The sequence below is a fragment of the Barbus barbus genome, assembly GCF_936440315.1.
Source record: "Barbus barbus genome assembly, chromosome: 12".
NCBI lineage: Eukaryota > Metazoa > Chordata > Actinopteri > Cypriniformes > Cyprinidae > Barbus > Barbus barbus.
In genome coordinates, this window is record NC_136740.1 from 13,969,820 (window position 1) to 13,987,298 (window position 17,479).

The window sequence follows — 17,479 nt, forward strand, 5'->3', positions numbered from 1 at the left end:
AAGGTGTTGCACTTGCGAATGCACCAATCCCAATATAGTAGTGTGTGTGTGTGTGTGTGTGTACTTATATGAGGGGATGGGGGAGTCTGCCCGTGTGTGTCAGTCAAGAGTTGGATATAGCTCTCTTTTCACCAACATTACTGCATGAAAGAGCTGTCACCCAGCATTAGCCATTCCCTGCTCCGTGTGTGTGAGTGAGAGAGGTGGAGAGAGGAATTGAATATGAATATCGGTCGAGAAAACCTTTGAAGGTTGTAGTTCACTGTACTACTGTGCAGATGTCCGAGTTTGGTCATTTGACAGTCTGCTTAATGAAGAGCATATCTTGGCAAAGCCACGCGCTTACACGAGCCCAGACCAATGACAGGCCAAAAAAAAAAACCTCACTTGGTCCAAAACTGGGATTAGTCTTTTCACATGATTACCCATCACGTTTTCACGTTTTACTCGACCTCAGATTATTTTACGCACGCACGGGAGTCACACACACACACTGAATGTTTATTGATCTTTAAAACGACTGAAAGCATAAGAAATAGACTCTCACCCGCTCTAAGCCAATTTTAAGGCATCTGTCGCATTCAACCTGCCATTTTTCACTTCCCTCCCTCCCTCCATACAGCCCCCTCTCCGTCTCTCTCTCCCTCTGCGGAACTCAGTGCTCTTTCTCAGGCTGGATAACATTGCATTTCATTAGCAGTGCGGTACTAACATCATCTCCTAGATGCCTGTTTCTCTCATCTCCTGCAAAAACCAGTGAGGACAATATGTAAAGCATGTTGCTTTATGTTTATATTATGGTGGGGACTTTACATTCTACATGCTAATGATAATTTCTATTCCATAAACCTAAACCTCAGACAAACTGCTGCATTTTACATTTACAGGATGCTATTTGGTATGTGTATTAAACATTTTTGTATACACATTGTGAATAATATCAGCATCTAGGTTATATTAAGATTATGTAAATGTCATTGAAATACATTAACTCTTTCCCATAAACGGATTAAGCTAATATTCTGGTTTCTAGAAATCTGAATAAACAGATGGCTTTTGCCTGAATAAATCAGAATATTTAGGTAATTATTGGTGATATTAGGGAAGTGACGTGTGGCCAAGTATGGTGACCCATACTCGGAATTTGTGCTCTGCATTTAACCCATCCTAAGTGCACACACACAGCAGTGAACACACACACCGTGAACACACACCCTGAGCAGTGGGCAGCCATTTATGCTGCGGCGCCCGGGGAGCAGTTGGGGGTTCGGTGCCTTGCTCAAGGACACCTCAGTCGTGGTATTGAGGGTGGAAGTGAGGAAACTGTTGAAGAAACATTTTAGGAGGATACATACAGACTAGGTATGTATGTATTAATTAACTAATTAATTAATTAATTTTAAGCATTACTAGAAGTATGAAATCAACATACAGACACATTAATGTACCTCATCACTTCAATTTAGCAAGTCATTGTATTCTTGTTTGCTGCAGTCAGACAATATATTGATTAAATCATTGTGCAAAATACGAATAATGGAATAAATAAATAAATAAAGAGAGAAAGCACCCGCAAGACTTCCACAAGAGACAAGAATGAAAAGCTTTCAAAGTTTTATGCTGTAAAGTTTGTAAAATTGTCCATGCAAACGTAGTCAGCATATTTCATATTGTGCTGTCATTGTGGGAACATTTGGTCCCCATAAGGCAGGCAAAACCTGACCCTCTCACATCGGTTCCAGCGTCCCTGGAGATGGAGTTTGTGTGTATAAGTGTGGTCTGGGGAAAAGATTGATTTCAAAAGCACAACGGCGCGAATATTTCGTCTGGTCTGTCAGGATTTGGTATGCGACAAGTCTCTCTCTCTCTCTTTCACATACACACACACACACATACACACAGGGAGGAGGAAAGGAAAGGGACGGATAGCGCGAGCGAAGCGTTGCTGCGCGGGCGGGGAGACGCAGTCGCGCACACGCATTGGTTACACGCGCTCTAGACAAATCCGTGCTCCAGTGACGTGGGGACGTGTGCGCGTTGATATCTCCTATATACTATATCTGTCTTGGGAGAGATTCACATTTGTAACTTGTTTTTATTAGAATTTGACGACATTTTAAACGCTTTCTGAGACGCGCAATCCCCTCCATTTTTTTTCTTTTCTAACTCGTTTCCAGTCCATTTCTCTTGATATGCAATTCTCTTGATATCTCTCCTCGTCTTCCTCTTTGGGAGTGCGACGATCTTCAAACACGAGACAAACTAATCTGGTAAGCAATAATCTCAGATTTTCTGTAGTCTGCGTGTGTGCTCGCGATTTTTGGGGGCTGTTTGGATGTTTCCGTTTGCATGTGTGTGTGTGTGTCCATGTGGAATGTAAAGAGCGGAATCAATCGATGCCAAATTGCAAGCTTGCAAGCTCAGCTGTCGATTTTCTCAAAGCTCTTCGCCTGCGTTTGGTTGTTTCTGCAAATGTTTGTTAAACAGAGGAAAATAGGATAAATGAAATCGTCTTCATTGTGCATCTGCAAGCGCATCTTCGCATTCATTATGCATGTGCAGCATAAACTCTCCTTATCTGGAGCTCGATGAAACAAACACCGCTGATATACTTCTAGTGCAAGTCTGTCGCGGTTCTTTACATGCATCCTGTCCCTTCAGCTTTTTGAAGCGAGAATGGAGGGCTTTTTTTCAGAGAAAGGCGTCCATTTTCGGTGTCGGTGGAGGGCTCCTCTAATGAATGCACTGCGGCTCGCATCAGCGCCCAGCCTCCCCCTGTCAACTCCCACACTTCACCCTGACCATTTATCTGATCTCACTGATCACGAGCGTGGACCTTTTCACAGCCCTGCTCGTGCATGTTTGATCCATGCTTTTCAGTCACATCATGTGACCTTAGGAACATGGCTTTTGCTGTCAAGAGGCCTCTATTTCAGCATTAGGCAATTTTCAAAGGAGAAGATGCACCTGTCACACTGAGAGATGATGAAGGCCTGCGCTGTAAAAATGCGTTATAATACTGTGATTTTAGCAGAGGGAATGATGTAAAAATGCAGTAAAATCCTATTAACTGGTTAATTGTAATTATCTTGCTATCCATTTAGTAAGAAAAAAATGGCAACACTTTAGTATAAGGGACGAATTCTCACTATTAACTAGTTGCTTATTAGCATGCCTATTAAGGTACTGGCTGTTTATTATAAACATATTCTGCATGACCATATTCTACATCCTTAATCCTATACCCAATACCTAAACTTACCAACTACCTAACTAACTGTTAATAAGCAGCAAATTAGGAGTTTATTGAGGCAAAAGTCGTAGTTAATGGTTTGTTAATAGCGAGAATTGGACCTTAAAATAAAGTGCGACCGAAAAAATAATATATTTGCCATTTTTAGAAAAAGCTTCTTCTTTTAATTATCAGTTACGAACACCAGGGTGATATGTTGCAAAAAACGAAATTATTAATAGCTTAAACAGGATGGCACATTATACTTCAATGATTTAACACAGTAGCAGAACTTCACTTAATTACAGAAGTGTAAAATATACCGTCACAAAAATGGCAACATAATGCCTGTAACATTGTCAATGTATTTTTACATCAACATTCTGGAAACTACAGGTGCCTCTTTTTACTGTAAATAAAATATAATATATAAATATATTTATGCATTTAGCAAAATTTTTATCCAAAACGACTTTATAATATATTTTACAATATATAAAGCCAGCTTTATTAGACAACTCATTATATTAGGAAGAGAAGAAGAGAAATGCAAAACGGAAATAGAAGTGTTTTTTTTTTCATTTAACAAAAAAAAAAAAAGTGTAAATAAATAAAATAAAACCTTGCACCAGATTTCTTGGGTACACCTTTCAAATCACACATTATGAACATGCTGCAGTATTGTTTATCTGAACATTTATTTAACTTAGTTGACAAGTAACAATATGTCTTTTTACTGTAAAAAAAATGAATGAATGAGAGTTTCAAAATCACACAGTGCGAGCTAGTGATGGCAGTGTCTGGCTTTGGCACAGAAACCTTAATCAGCATGCTTGTGTGCTCGCAGGAAGCCTAAGATGCGCCTCCATCGTTTACATGGCCTATGACCACACAGAAATGTTTTAATGAGAGAAAGCACCTGGTCAGGACTCAGGTTGTATTGCTCTCCTTTAGAGGATTTTGCTTAAGCAGATTGTGTCTCCTGGGATCATAATTATGTAATACTCTGAAGAATCCTGTGTCAGCATTGCTGTACCAACACCATTTTCCCACGATCTATACAGGAACCGAGAGCATTTCAGACTACAACAAAGGAAGAGAAACCCCAGCGGATGGCTTTTTTGCAATTATTAATGAGCAGACCCCTGACTGAGATTATCTCCTTTATTCTATGTATAATTGAAAGGAATGAACTGTAAAAAAAAAAAAAAAAAAAGTCTTGTATGCGGCTTTAATGCTTCAGCTGTAAATGACAAATTGTATCTTTGCGAGAAGAAGCCTCTGCATGGTTTTGAAATTGATAAATATAATCGAGACATTGATTGTTTTTGCAATTGGCTTCTGCACGTTGTGTTAGTCGTGACACTTTTCCAGGCACACTTGTTCTTTCCCACTAGACCAATACAGCTTTTAAAACAGTCATACTGCAGCAGACAAACAGAGTGGAGTGAAGTGACCCCTCATACCCCCGATCAATGCTGTCTATGGCAAAGCTGCATTCTCACGACGCAAGTAAAACAGTTTTCTACCTACATCAGTGATGGATGTTTACGCCATTAAAACAGAATTAGAAGTTGGTTTGTGTTTTGTTGATATGTGGATTGTTTATGGTCAGTGCGGTTAATGTCCTGTTCGTGGTTACATTAGTGTGGCTTTTTAACAGACAGTGACATCAGATGAGTCTGTTTGCAGTGTGTTTACTTTCACCCTAGTGCAATGATGTAATAGCACTAATTTTAAACCATTTTGGCACAGATGACCGATGTCTTTTTCAAGCAATAGTGATATTTAACAAAGAAACAACAATTTTGGAGCAATTTACATTTAAATCCTACATAGAAATCTACCATCAACATGCAGTCGGTTCGATCTAGCACAGAAATTTCTGTGACCTGTAATCCAACAATAATAATATAATATATAATATAAATATAAAGTTAAATAAAATTATTAACACTGTTATTTATAGATATACAGATATTTTTTGGAGCACCAAATTAGCAAATGAGAATGATTTCTAACCGCTGTTGAAAATTCAGCTTTGCTATGATAGGAATAAATTAAAATGTAAAATATATTAAAATAGAAGACAGTTATTTTAAATTGTAATACTATTTCACAATATTACTATATTTTTGATCAAATAAATGCAGCCTTGGTGAGCATAAGAGACTTCTTTCAAAAACATTTTAAAACATTGTTAGATTACTTGTTAATGTGGAATCAAACTGAACAACTTACACAGGCTTTTGGATTGTCCTTAGAGTTTTAATAATTAACTCTCCCTTTCATCGGTCCCATCTAGGATTGAAACTTTCAGAAAAGGAGAATCCTCTACCTTAAATACAGACGAGAAATAGTGCAATAGACAGACTGTGATCATTTGTTCCCTTCATGCATAGTCATCAAACAGAACCTATAGCAAGCTGTACGCAAGAGAAAATGATTCATTCAGGCAGTTTGTACATTTGTTGTCTGAATCTCAAAAGGAATTAAGAAACAAGGTAATGGCGCTTGTTTAGAGACTGTTAATTGCTTGTGGGAGGAGACACGGACATCCAGGTTAAGCAAATGAAATGAATATCCTCACTTGCTTTCTTCCTCCGAGCTTCCTACATGGGATACAGCAGCATAACTGCAACTATATTATTGTTCATCGTTCATTGAGCAACTGCCTCACGGCAAATGATCTTTATGTCTGAAGTTCATCTGAAAAGATCTTTACTAAAAATAAAAGAGCCATGGATTTATTATTGTTTTATAAGGAATATCCCTGAGCAGAAATGCTGATTCTTTCATACACTGCTATTATATAATTTATTCAAACACCTATGAGATGTTTGAGGATGTGAGTGCAGGAGTGATATATTCTTTGGTGGGAATTAAGCCTAGCTGTGCTTGCTTGTTTGTCTGAATGTGAGGAGACGTGATAAATTCATCTAATTGCTTAATGTGGTTTTGTTAATGTTCTCTCGTGTTTAAAGGTGCACTAAGCGATTTTTTTTTGACCAGCGTCGGACCGAGTCCCAAAACACTCTTGTAGCCAATCAGCAGTAAGGGGCTGTGTCTTGTAATGATAGAGAGAGAGGAGATCGCTCAGTTTGAGTGCACAGGATGTTAGCAGATCGACTATGGATAGAGAGAGATGGCAGATAAAAAAAGAGGAAAATATCAGAGAAACAAAACATTAAAAAGAAGGGTTACGATCAGGCAAGAGGTAGGACCTGCGTAAATATCGGAGCAGTTTTCCAGCGGTGGAGAGAACAAGGCCGAGGTTGCGTTGTTTCTTCTTGATAGGTGACTAACGTTGATTTTGCATCGTTTCACACAACTTATCCATGCTGGCTTTTGTTTGAATATGCTTGTGTGACATCTTCACTTGTTTCCGTGATCGTCATTGCCATGGTTGTGTACGTTAATGTGACGCGGAGATGTCAAAATAAGGGCGAGGTCCTGTTGGGGTATGGGCGTGTTTGTTTTGGTGCTTTCAAATATTAACATTGTTTGGTAAAAATCACTTAGTGCACCTTTAATGAGAACAAATTGTTCAATATTGCAAATGTTCTTTTTTGGTGAAATTCCCTTTAAGCCACATGGTGCTGTGCATTTATTTGATCAAAAATTCAGTAAAAACCATAATATTGTGAAACATGATTACAATTTAAAGTAATTGTTTTCTGTATTTTAATATGTGGTTTATATAGCCTACTGTATGATCAAATTGTTTATTTGAGGGGTCAGTTTAGGAATAGTGTAGATTTAGTTTTATTGGTGGTATTTTAGAATGAATCAACTGAATCTTTTCTGTAGTCTGGTTATTAGTAGATCTAGGCATGAATTGGCTGTTTAATGTGTTCTAATGTGGCTTAAATGGATGTTAAGTAATCCTGTGCTTTTTACTGTTTTCTGACTGTTGAATTTGAATCTTTAAGGTGACCTCCTCCTGAAAGCTTCAAATGTCTATGCATATTGATATTATGTAAATTGCCATAAACAGACGGAGTATAAATGTAGTGCCTGCTGGTTCATCACCCTCTTCTAACAGTTACACACTCCTTCCTTCATGATATTGGTCATGTCAGCTGATAATGTGTAGTGTAGAGCTTGGCCGGTAAGAGAAAGATTGTGGAAGGGGTGATCTATGAACTATCACTTTTGTGCTCTTGAGCAAGCCACTTGACTCAAGGTGGTCCATGTAACAAAAACATCTACTGGAAGTTATTTATGAAATGTGTCAGCTAAATGGCTAATTAGTTAAGTTGAACATTGACTTGAAGCACAATATAGGCAAGACTGCATTCACGTCTTTTAGGGGGAAACATAATCTGAACTAAATACAGCATTTCTTTGCATTTTTTACATGCATGTCTGTTAAAAAGCCACACTAATGTAACCACGAACAGGACTTTAACCGCACTGACCATAAACAATCCACATATCAACAAAACACAAAACACAGCATCTCTTTCTTCAGTCTTGAAACAAGGTCATGTTTACTTTCAAGGATGAAATAATCACTGGATTTGCAAATACTACTTTAAAAGATATTCAAGTGTTTTGAAGTTAACTAGATATCCACGATATCCATATTATGCTTTGTTTTCTGAGTTATGTCTTTAATAATAGTGTGTAATTTTCGCTTTTGAAGGGACATTTTCCACTATTTTTCCATTTTTTTTCTTTTTTTTTCTTTTCTGTTTGTTGCAGCAGCTACGTAATAATGTTTTTTTTTTACTCTTTTGTGTTATGGTATAATCACCCTGGTGAAAAATAAATATGCTATAATGTATTTGAAATACATTTATTTAATTCTAAATATACTACAAATACATATACAGTACATATTTATGTGCAGTCATAATTTTTGGTATACTTAAAGTATGAAAAATTGGAACAACTAAATTTGGACTTTGTGTGGAAGTAGTGGTGAAGTCCAAATAAAGATATACTGAAGTATATTTGATTGTGCTAAAGTGGAACTATTGCAAGTACAGCATAGGCCAGGGATGGCGAACGTCGGTCCTGGAGAGCCGCAGCCCTGCAGAGTTTTGCTTCAACCCTAAACAAACACACCTGAACAAGCTAATCAAGGTCTGAATGGTTACTAGGAAGCTACAGGCAGGTAAGTTTTAACTAGGGTTGGAGCTGAACTCTGCAGGACTGCGGCTCTCCAGGACTGGAGTTTGCTACCCTATAGTATAAGCCTACTTTAGGTACTCTTTAAATATCTTGCATTTAAAGACCAATAATATTCAAAAATCATGCAATCTTCATTAATAGTGACATTAAAACACATTTTAAGCTTAATATTAAGAAATGTGCATTGTGCACAAGTAGTACTCCAAATAAAGTTTAATTCTAATTTTTATATCAGTAGGTCTCGAGCGAAATGTCAGTAAATATGTCAGGGTATACGGGACTAACTTAACCTTAGTTACCCTTTACTAATTAAACAAAATAATTGTCATGCTTAAGTAAATAAAATTACAATGCAAGTATGCCAAAGCTATCAATCGTTCACAATTGGTAGATGGTTTTATCCAAAGCAACATTTGTTGCATTTAAAATGGACATTTATTTCATTTTACGCATTCCAAGGGTATTGAACCCATGACCTTGTGCTATGCTCTACCGTTCAAACTACAGGAACACGATGTGTCAAAATGCAATCAGAAGACGTGTATTCATGAGGTATGTGAAAAGGCAACACATTTTGTGTACATGACACTCAAAGTGTGAGTGGGGCAGACTCTATGTCCACAGCTGGGGCACATGGCAGATATGACTACAGTTAATGAGAGCAGTGGGAATGTGAGAAGTGCAATAAGGGGTATGTGGGAACGAGAGCTCAGGTGTTATTCTCTAATCTTTCATTAGCAATGTCATCTCTGAGCTCAGTGCGGTCTCACACCCTCAGCATGACGATGATGCTGCAGCAGCAGCAGCGAAACATTCATCCAAACAGAATAGTGAAGGTAGTCTTTCATTGCCTCATTTGAAGTATAATGCTATTCACTTTTCAAAGTGAATCTCTCAAGTGTTTCATTTCACAAAGGAATCCAACTTCAGTGCACTTTAATTTAATTCGGACTTTCCATTATTATATTGCGTCTGCTCTGTCCATTCTCTCTCCATCTGCTTGTGGCTCACGTTTATTCTCCCTCTCTTCCGAACGGTGCTAAAGAGGTCATAATTGATGCTCTTTGTCATGATTGCAGAAGGGGCTTATGTGCTAATTATTTTGATTCACGAGTCATAATAATTGGACGCGTTTCCCATAATTATGGCTTCGCCTTTCGCAGTCATGACATGATTTGTCTGTAATTTTGATCGGTTACTCGACGTACACATCTTGACGTGTCGAATGTATGGTGAGTAAGTAATGATCTGGGGGAAATTAGTTACTTTGTGTCTTTTCCTCCCCCCCAAGCCTTGCAAATCAATTCTCACACGGCCGCAATAACTGTGAAATTATGAATGGAAGCCACATTGTGGCTGATTACACGACAGTCTCATGAGAACAAGATCTCTGCTGTTTTTTCCTGTGCCTGTGTGATTATAAATAGATGTAAATAAATATGTGATTTTTGTGGTCCGCCAAGCCATATGTTTGTATGCATTTATCGAAAATAGATGTGGCAGACTGTGGAAATGCAGAGGCGATCTGCTTCATATCATGTGTTGTGTGTGTGGTTCTCGGTTTGATGCTTTTTTTTTTTCTTCAGTTTTAAGTATGGCAGAGGCATCACATAGAAACAGACACTAAAAGCTGCCAACTGTCTTGTGAGAGACTCTCAGGCTGACATATAGAAGAACAGTGTATTTCATACTGCCTCAGTTTACGTTTCTGGGGCCTACAGAGGTGGAGTTAAACCCCTCAGGGCTGTTCAGTTCATGTGGCTTTCTGTAGGCAGTCATGTGAACTGCAAAAAATGACGGCCTGTTATTAATCAGTAACACTTTTTGCACTGTTTTTGGGGGAGGAATGTAATAATTCTTTGTTTGAGGAGAAGTAATGATGTTTTGTTAAGCAGTGAATGCTGTAATGCAGTGGTTCTCAATAGCGTTTTTTTTCTCTCCAGGACCCAGATTTACCCAAAATGTCACTAAAACAAAACATTTCAATTATATTATTAGGAACTGCATATAGGCCTAAGAATATGCAGCATTAGTGAGTTTTTTCTTTCTAGATGTTTCATGCTATGGGCAGACAATAATTATTTGCACAAAACACAATGTACTTTGTAGAACACATTGTACATTATATTAAATCATGTGGATATTGACTAGATGCATGCAAGGTGACAAGTATGTATTTTTGCTATACTATGCATAATTACATATACATTTATATTGCTAGGTGTAGCATTGAACAATTCTTATTTTTTTGAATGAAAAAATACTTTTATTCAGCAAGAAGGGATTTAAATGGATCAAAAATAACAGGTGAAGACATTTATAATATTACAAATAATTAGCTTTTCAAATAAATGCTGTCCTTTCAACTTTCTGTTCATCAAAGAATCCTGACAAATGTATCATGGTTTCCACAAAATAGTTATTAATCCACAAAACAGCATATTAATATGATTTCTGAAGGGTCACGTGACTCTGAGGACTGGAGTAATGATGCTGAAAATCCAGCTTTACCATTACAGACATAAATTACATTTTACGATATGTTAAAATAGAATTTTGATCAAATAAATGCAGCAGCCTTGGTGAGCACAAGAGACTTCTTTCAAAAACAACATCTTTCTGACACAAAGCATTTTATTCTACATTTGCAGTGCTCTAGACAGTAGTGCATAATAGTGCATGCTACAAATGTACTGTACATTCGATACACATACTACATATTTACATACAAAATGCTGAAGTATAATATATGTATTTTTACCAACCACACACTCTCAGAAAAAAAAGGACAAAAGCTGCCACTGGGCCAGAAAGGTACACCTTTGTACCTTATTTACCCCTAAAGGTTGCATATTAGTAGTACCTAAAGGTACATATTGGTACCTAAAGTGTGCATATTAGTACCTAAATGGTACATTTTAGTACATTTTGAGTGATGGATAATACAGTTTAACTTAAAAGAGCTTACTGCATATTTCTGCACATTTCTCAGGGCACAGGTTACTTGCTGCAACATTGAGAGGAATGCAATCTACAGAGCATTGAACATGGTAGTTAGTGTAGATTTGTAATGCAATAGTAAATTTATTGTGCATATTAGGTTTATAATTTATAGTACACCTGCAGTGCATACAGTACTAGATGTAGAGAATATTAAATATTATTGTAAGTGTTCTCATGCAGCATTCTCTAAGCAGCATTTTTTAATGATATAAATATTTAAGTTATTAGTATAAGTTAGTAGTGCAGTATACAATATTGCTGCAATGCAGTTAGCTACTTGGCAACCTACATTTCTGAAGTTTTAAAGCTTCCTTAATACTGGCAATGTGATAAAGCACCATTAATCAGTGATTACGTGGCTAGAAAGGAGGCGTTTGTGATCTGTGAATATGACTTTGTGACAAGGGCTGCTGGCAGAGACGAGAGCTGTAGTAATGAAGTCTTGGACCCAGTTTACACAGGTTAATGTCACATGATGCTTTATTCCCTGCTGAGAATCGACCGAGAGTGCGGAAACAGACTGTTGCCTCTCTGCCTCCATTTTTCACAGTTTCAGTCCCAGATTCTTGTATTGATCAAAATAAACTTCATTACTTCACTGTGTGAGAAGAGATTAAATGAGAGATTTTCATCTGCTTTTATCAAGTTATTTTGTCATTATGGTTTTCTGATATATACTTGTATCCTTACCCGTGGCCATAGACATCAGACTAGTTTCCTTTTTGAAAAAATAAATGTGCTTCTTTTAACTGTATTAAATTTGCAATTGTAGTGCACTTCAAATCTTAAATGTATAGCCTATTTGAAAAAATGTATATTAATAAAATAAAGGCCAAGTGTTCTAAAAGAGAGAACACTCTCATGACTTGTTTCTTAATGCATTTTAATACACACTGTGATGTAAAATAATTTTTTTTTAGTTTAAAGTACATTTTGAATCATTATGCTTTAATTATCATTTGTCATGTATTAAACCATTGCGCTTATGTTGATGTGTAGACTATCATACTAACGTACAAGTACTTGATTATAAATTTGTGTGGTATTCATTAATACATTTTAAGTTCATATATAAATGTACTAATTTGCAGCTTCTTTACTACGAATGTCGAATTACAAAATATGTATTATATCAAATAACGTTAAACAATGTACAAGTTTCAATAGAAATTACTTAAAATACATATTTTAGTTTACAGTAAGTCCTTGGTGTATATAGTCCACATTAACCATATTTCAAAGACAATAAAAGTAACTAGATAAAAATGTTTGTCGAGACAAACTTTAAATTGGCTTGAGAAAGCCAGACCAGAAAGTTAGAAAAAGTTAGAAAAGTTTAATGTTTGATGGTTATCAGTCTGAAAAACATTGAAGTTTAAAGTAGTTTTAAAAGCTTAAAGTTTGATAGACAGACAGATAGCTAGATAGATAGACAGACAGACAGACAGACTCTAAGGACCTCAGAGTGGTTGCTAGGGTATTGTAGGTGGCTGCTAGGGTACTTAGAGTGGTTGCTATGATGGTTGCTAGGCTAACTGGGGTGGTTGCTAAAGCGGTTGCTAGGGTGCACTGAGTAGTTGCTAAGGTACTTGGAAGTTGCTAGGGTACCCGGGGTGATTGCTAAGGTGTTGCTATGCAGTTGCTAAGGTACCCCGGGGTGGTTGCTAGGGTGTTGCTATGCGGTTGCTAGGGTGTTACTAGGGTATCTGGGATGGTTGCTAAGGTGGTGCTATGCGGTTGCTAAGGTACCCGGAGTGGTTGCTAGGGTGTTGCCATGCGGTTGCTAGGGTATCTGGGGTGGTTGCTAGGGTGATGTTATGCGGTTGCTAGGGTACTCAGAGTGGTTGCTATAAGGTGTTACTATGTGGTTGCTAGGGTACTCAGGGTGGTTGCTAGGGTGTTGCCATGCGGTTGCTAGGGTACCTGGGGTGGTTGCTAGGATGTTGTTATGCGGTTGCTAGGGTACTCGGGGTGGTTGCTAAGATGTTGCTAGGGTACTCGGGATAGTTGCTAGGTTGGTTTGGACAGTTGCTATACTGTTGCTATGAAGTTAGAAATAGATAAGTCGGATCAGTTAGAAAAGATATAGCACACTCGGTCAGATCAGTCTGAAGATCTGGGCTGAGTTTGTAGAGTTAAAGCTCTAGGAGGAGTTAGAGTTGATAATTTAGTCTCAGAAGAATAATAATAACTAGATATGTACATTTCCTGAAGAAAATGTGACTGGTGCTTGCCGTGGCAAAACTCGCCCCTCGGTTGCTAGGGTGTTTCTAGGCAGTTGCTAGGGCGTTGCTAGGGTGTTCTGGGTGGTTACTATCATGTTGCTAAGCGGTTGGTAGTTGTCACTCATCCTTACTATGTAGTTTTATAGAGTTCTTAGTATGTTCTTATCCTGATTGAACACTTAGCTAATCGCTATTAGCATGTAGCTATTCACTGCTAGCATGTGTAACATGCATGAGGGAAGTCCTGTTTGTGATCATGAGTCAAAAGAGCAAAACCTGCATGTTTCTATGACACTTCTATCCAAATATATCCCATTTGATCTGTTTTCAATGGAGGTCTACGGGGTGGTTGCTAGGGTGCTGTAAGTGGTTGCTAGGGTGTGGCTATGAAGATCATAGCTTATTACTTATTGGTTACTTAAAAGATGAGTCTAATGAGTGTGTGGGAGTCACAGAGAGAGAGAGAGAGAGAGAGAACACCTGAACAGAGACTACAAACCAGCAGAATACCTGAGCTGTGTAAAAGATCACAAATTAAGAAAGACACTAATGAAGTACAGACTGAGTGATCACTGTCTGGCTACAGAGAGAGGACGGCACAGACAAAGATGGCAGCCACGAGAACAGAGACTGTGTTCACTGTGCTCGCAGAAAATGCTGGAAACAGAGGAACATTTCTTACTGCACTGTGATTACTATCACAACATCAGAGCTGCATATTTCACCAAATTCCAACAAATTAAACCAAATTTTATGGCATTACCAAATGCAGAAAAATTAAGTCACATTTTAGGGGAAAATCCCAAAATGATCACAACAGCAGCAAGATATGTATCAGCCTGCCACAAACTAAGACTGTCAGCCAGTGGACAAAACTGAAGCAAGATCATTTCTTGCATGTTGTACAAAGATGTTTTTTAAAAAAAGAAAGAATGCATGTACTTATTTACTTAACTATTTTACAGATCTATTCTGTTTAATGTTTCATATAATTGTTTGTTCCTTACGCATGTAATGGACAATGCTTTGGCAATACTGTGCAAGTCATGCCAATAAAGCTCATTTGAATTTGAGAGCGAGAGAACGGGTTCCTAAGGGCCTGTGTGTGTGTGAGAGAGAGAGAAAGTGTAAGTCAATGGGACTTTTTTGCCCGCTTTTTTGTCCACTGTGCAAACATTGTAGGTCCGATCGCTTAGAAAAGATAACGCACAGCTCTCCTCAATGAGCCGGTCGATTTGACACCTCATTCATGGGTCTGAGACAAACGGTGCAGGAGGAGTAGCGAACCGAAGTTTTGTCCAGAAGAAGAATAAGAAGCAGAACTACAATGTACATTTCCTGAAGAAAATGTGAGTGGGTGCTTGCAGTGGCAAAACTCGCCACTCGGTTGCTAGGGTACTCTGTTTGGTTGCTAGGGAGTGGCTTGGCAGCTGCCAATCATGAAACTCCAAAGGCTGCTTGTCAGTATGAATGATATTAACCAACTCCCATGCCTCTGTGACATTCAGAATTGAAGATATCCCTCTTTGGATTTTAGTTGCTAGGGTACTCTGTTTGGTTGCTATGGAGTTGCTTGGCAGCTGCCAATGATGAAATTCCAAAGGCTTCTTGTCAGTATGAATGATATAAACCAACTCCCATGCCTCTGTGACATTCAGAATGGAAGATATCCCTCTTTGGATTTTGGTTGCTAAGGTGCTCGACAATGGTTGCTAGGGAGGGGCTAGGAAGTGTTGAGGTGATTCATGATTGGCTGTTTGCTGCCCCGAGTCAAATGAGACCACCCTCATGTTTCTTTGACAATTCAGTCCGGAGATATCCCTTTAATCTCTTTCAATGGATCTTGCAATGATCCTGAGAGATTGATTGGTCGTCTGAGTAAAATGAGCCCGCCCCCTTGTCTCTATGACACTGTGATCCAGAGCTATGTTCAATACAAAATCCCTATGCAATTTACCATAGTAGGTTAAACGCATGCATTTCATGGGATGTCCTGCTCCATAGTAAGTCAATGGGAAATTTTGGGCAGCTCCTGCCCCCAGGAGTGCAACTTTTACCCCATTGTGAGGTATGTTCTTACAGAGCCTGCCAGCCTCTTCAAATGTGGCAAATCACAAGTTTCTGCGAAATCCTCGCTCTGACTCGTCAAAGTTTGTCGCAATGTTAAGTCTATGGGATTTTTTGGCCGCTTTTTTGCCCCTGGGGCGAACACCGTACCCCCGATCGCTTATAAAAGTCATAGCACATCATTCCCGAATAATCAGCACAATTTGAAGCCTCATTCGTGGGTCTGTGACAAAAGCTGGGGGAGGAGTTATGCGCCAAACTTTCGGCGGAATAAAGAAAATAAGTATGAGCAATAACAATAGTGAGTGCCTTGCCTTTGGCAAGCACCCACTAATAATAAGTATGCAAGATAACAATAGTGATGCCTTTGGCAAGCACCACTAATAAGAAGTTTAAATACAATTTCAATTTCTTTCTCAAGCCAACTTAATTATGAAATCACATATAAAGATGTAATTAAATTCAATTAAAAATAATTGAATTGCATTTAATACATTTTACGTTATTTGCAATTACATCAAATTAAGTTTCTAAAAACATTACATTCATTTGCACTTCACTGTTATTAGTAGTATATTATTTCCGTGATAAGTACACATGTATTCATATACTGTATGAGTATTCAAAAATATAAATACACAAAGGTTACTATGCCAAATAATTCTCATTAATGGCTGCTTGAAACTCATACTGTATGTCATTTTTGTGATTGGTTGTGTTAAACTGGTTTTGTACAGATTATATTTTGTTTGTTTGTGTTATTTTTTTTTTGTATTTACAGTCCATCATTTTATCTAACAGCTTACACCTGATAAACGTCTTTAGTTAGAATCGCTGGGATTGCCACATGCAAAATTCCACATTTGCAACGTTTTAATGTAAATTATTTTTTTGCACTGATGTGACACATTAGAAAACGGCTGAGATTTTCCATCCATGCTTTACTCGAAAGGGATTTTTCCATGAGGGCTACAAATATGTACTGCAGAGACTCACCATGCGAACAGTGTTTAACCCATTTTGATGGCTGTGCCATATTGCATTATAAATTATTAATAGCCAAGGCAGCCCTGCATTATGTCTGCTAAATTATGTTTGCTAAATTATGCGTGCTGCATGATTGTCCTCTGGTTTTATAGGTTTTTCGCTGTGTGTGTGCATATTCGTGAGCATCTTTGCCTCGTATAGGTGTGGTTAACATAAAGCATCCAGCACTGTGAGGTAACGCTTCTTCTCCTGCTTGGTCAGGGAGTCTCTACAGGCTCATTGCAATGATCCAATTCATGTGATGTTGCTGAATTGCATGTTTGTGAGTTATTCCCTTATCTCATCCCGAGGGATGAAAGCACTGCCCCCCTCCCATCTCTCCATGCTTTTGCAATTCAGCGTTACTATGGTAACAGTGGAGACCTGCCTTTGCTCCTCTCTCCCCAAGTTCTTTAGAATCATTCATATTCCTTGCCAAAGTTCCCTCAAACAGTTTTTTGTGGCAAAGAAGTTGCGGCAGAAATTCAATCTTTCTTTCTTCTCTATCTCCAGGTTTTTTTTTATCAGCAATGACCAGAACTGACACAAAGTAAGACTATACACACACACAAAGGCATCAACACAAGCTTCTCCATTGTGGTCGACCTGTGAGAGCAGCAGAAAAACAGGGGGTGTAAACGAGTGCAGGAAGGAGAAAAGGAGTGTGCGAGGACAGTCGATGGATGCTGCCCGGATTGAAGGGACAGCACATTCTCATCTGACGAGGAAAAGAAAGATTTCAAAATTGAGTCGAAGGACAGAAACTCGCCGTCAGGTAAACTCATCC

General features: G+C 38.2%; 1 protein-coding gene across 2 annotated transcripts in view; it reads left to right on the forward strand.

The window, feature by feature from the left end:
* The first annotated feature begins 1,890 nt into the window (after window positions 1–1,890).
* Window positions 1,891–17,479, forward strand: part of LOC306877856 (voltage-dependent calcium channel gamma-4 subunit-like) — a 28,584-nt gene continuing 12,995 nt past the window's right edge. Inside the window, exons 1-2 of one of the 2 annotated variants that reach the window (XM_079429851.1) lie at window positions 1,891–2,270; window positions 17,206–17,467. The gene's annotated coding sequence lies outside the window, so the exon portion shown is untranslated. The remainder of the gene's footprint in view (window positions 2,271–17,205; window positions 17,468–17,479) is intronic. The other variant, XM_079429852.1, reaches the window with a different exon arrangement.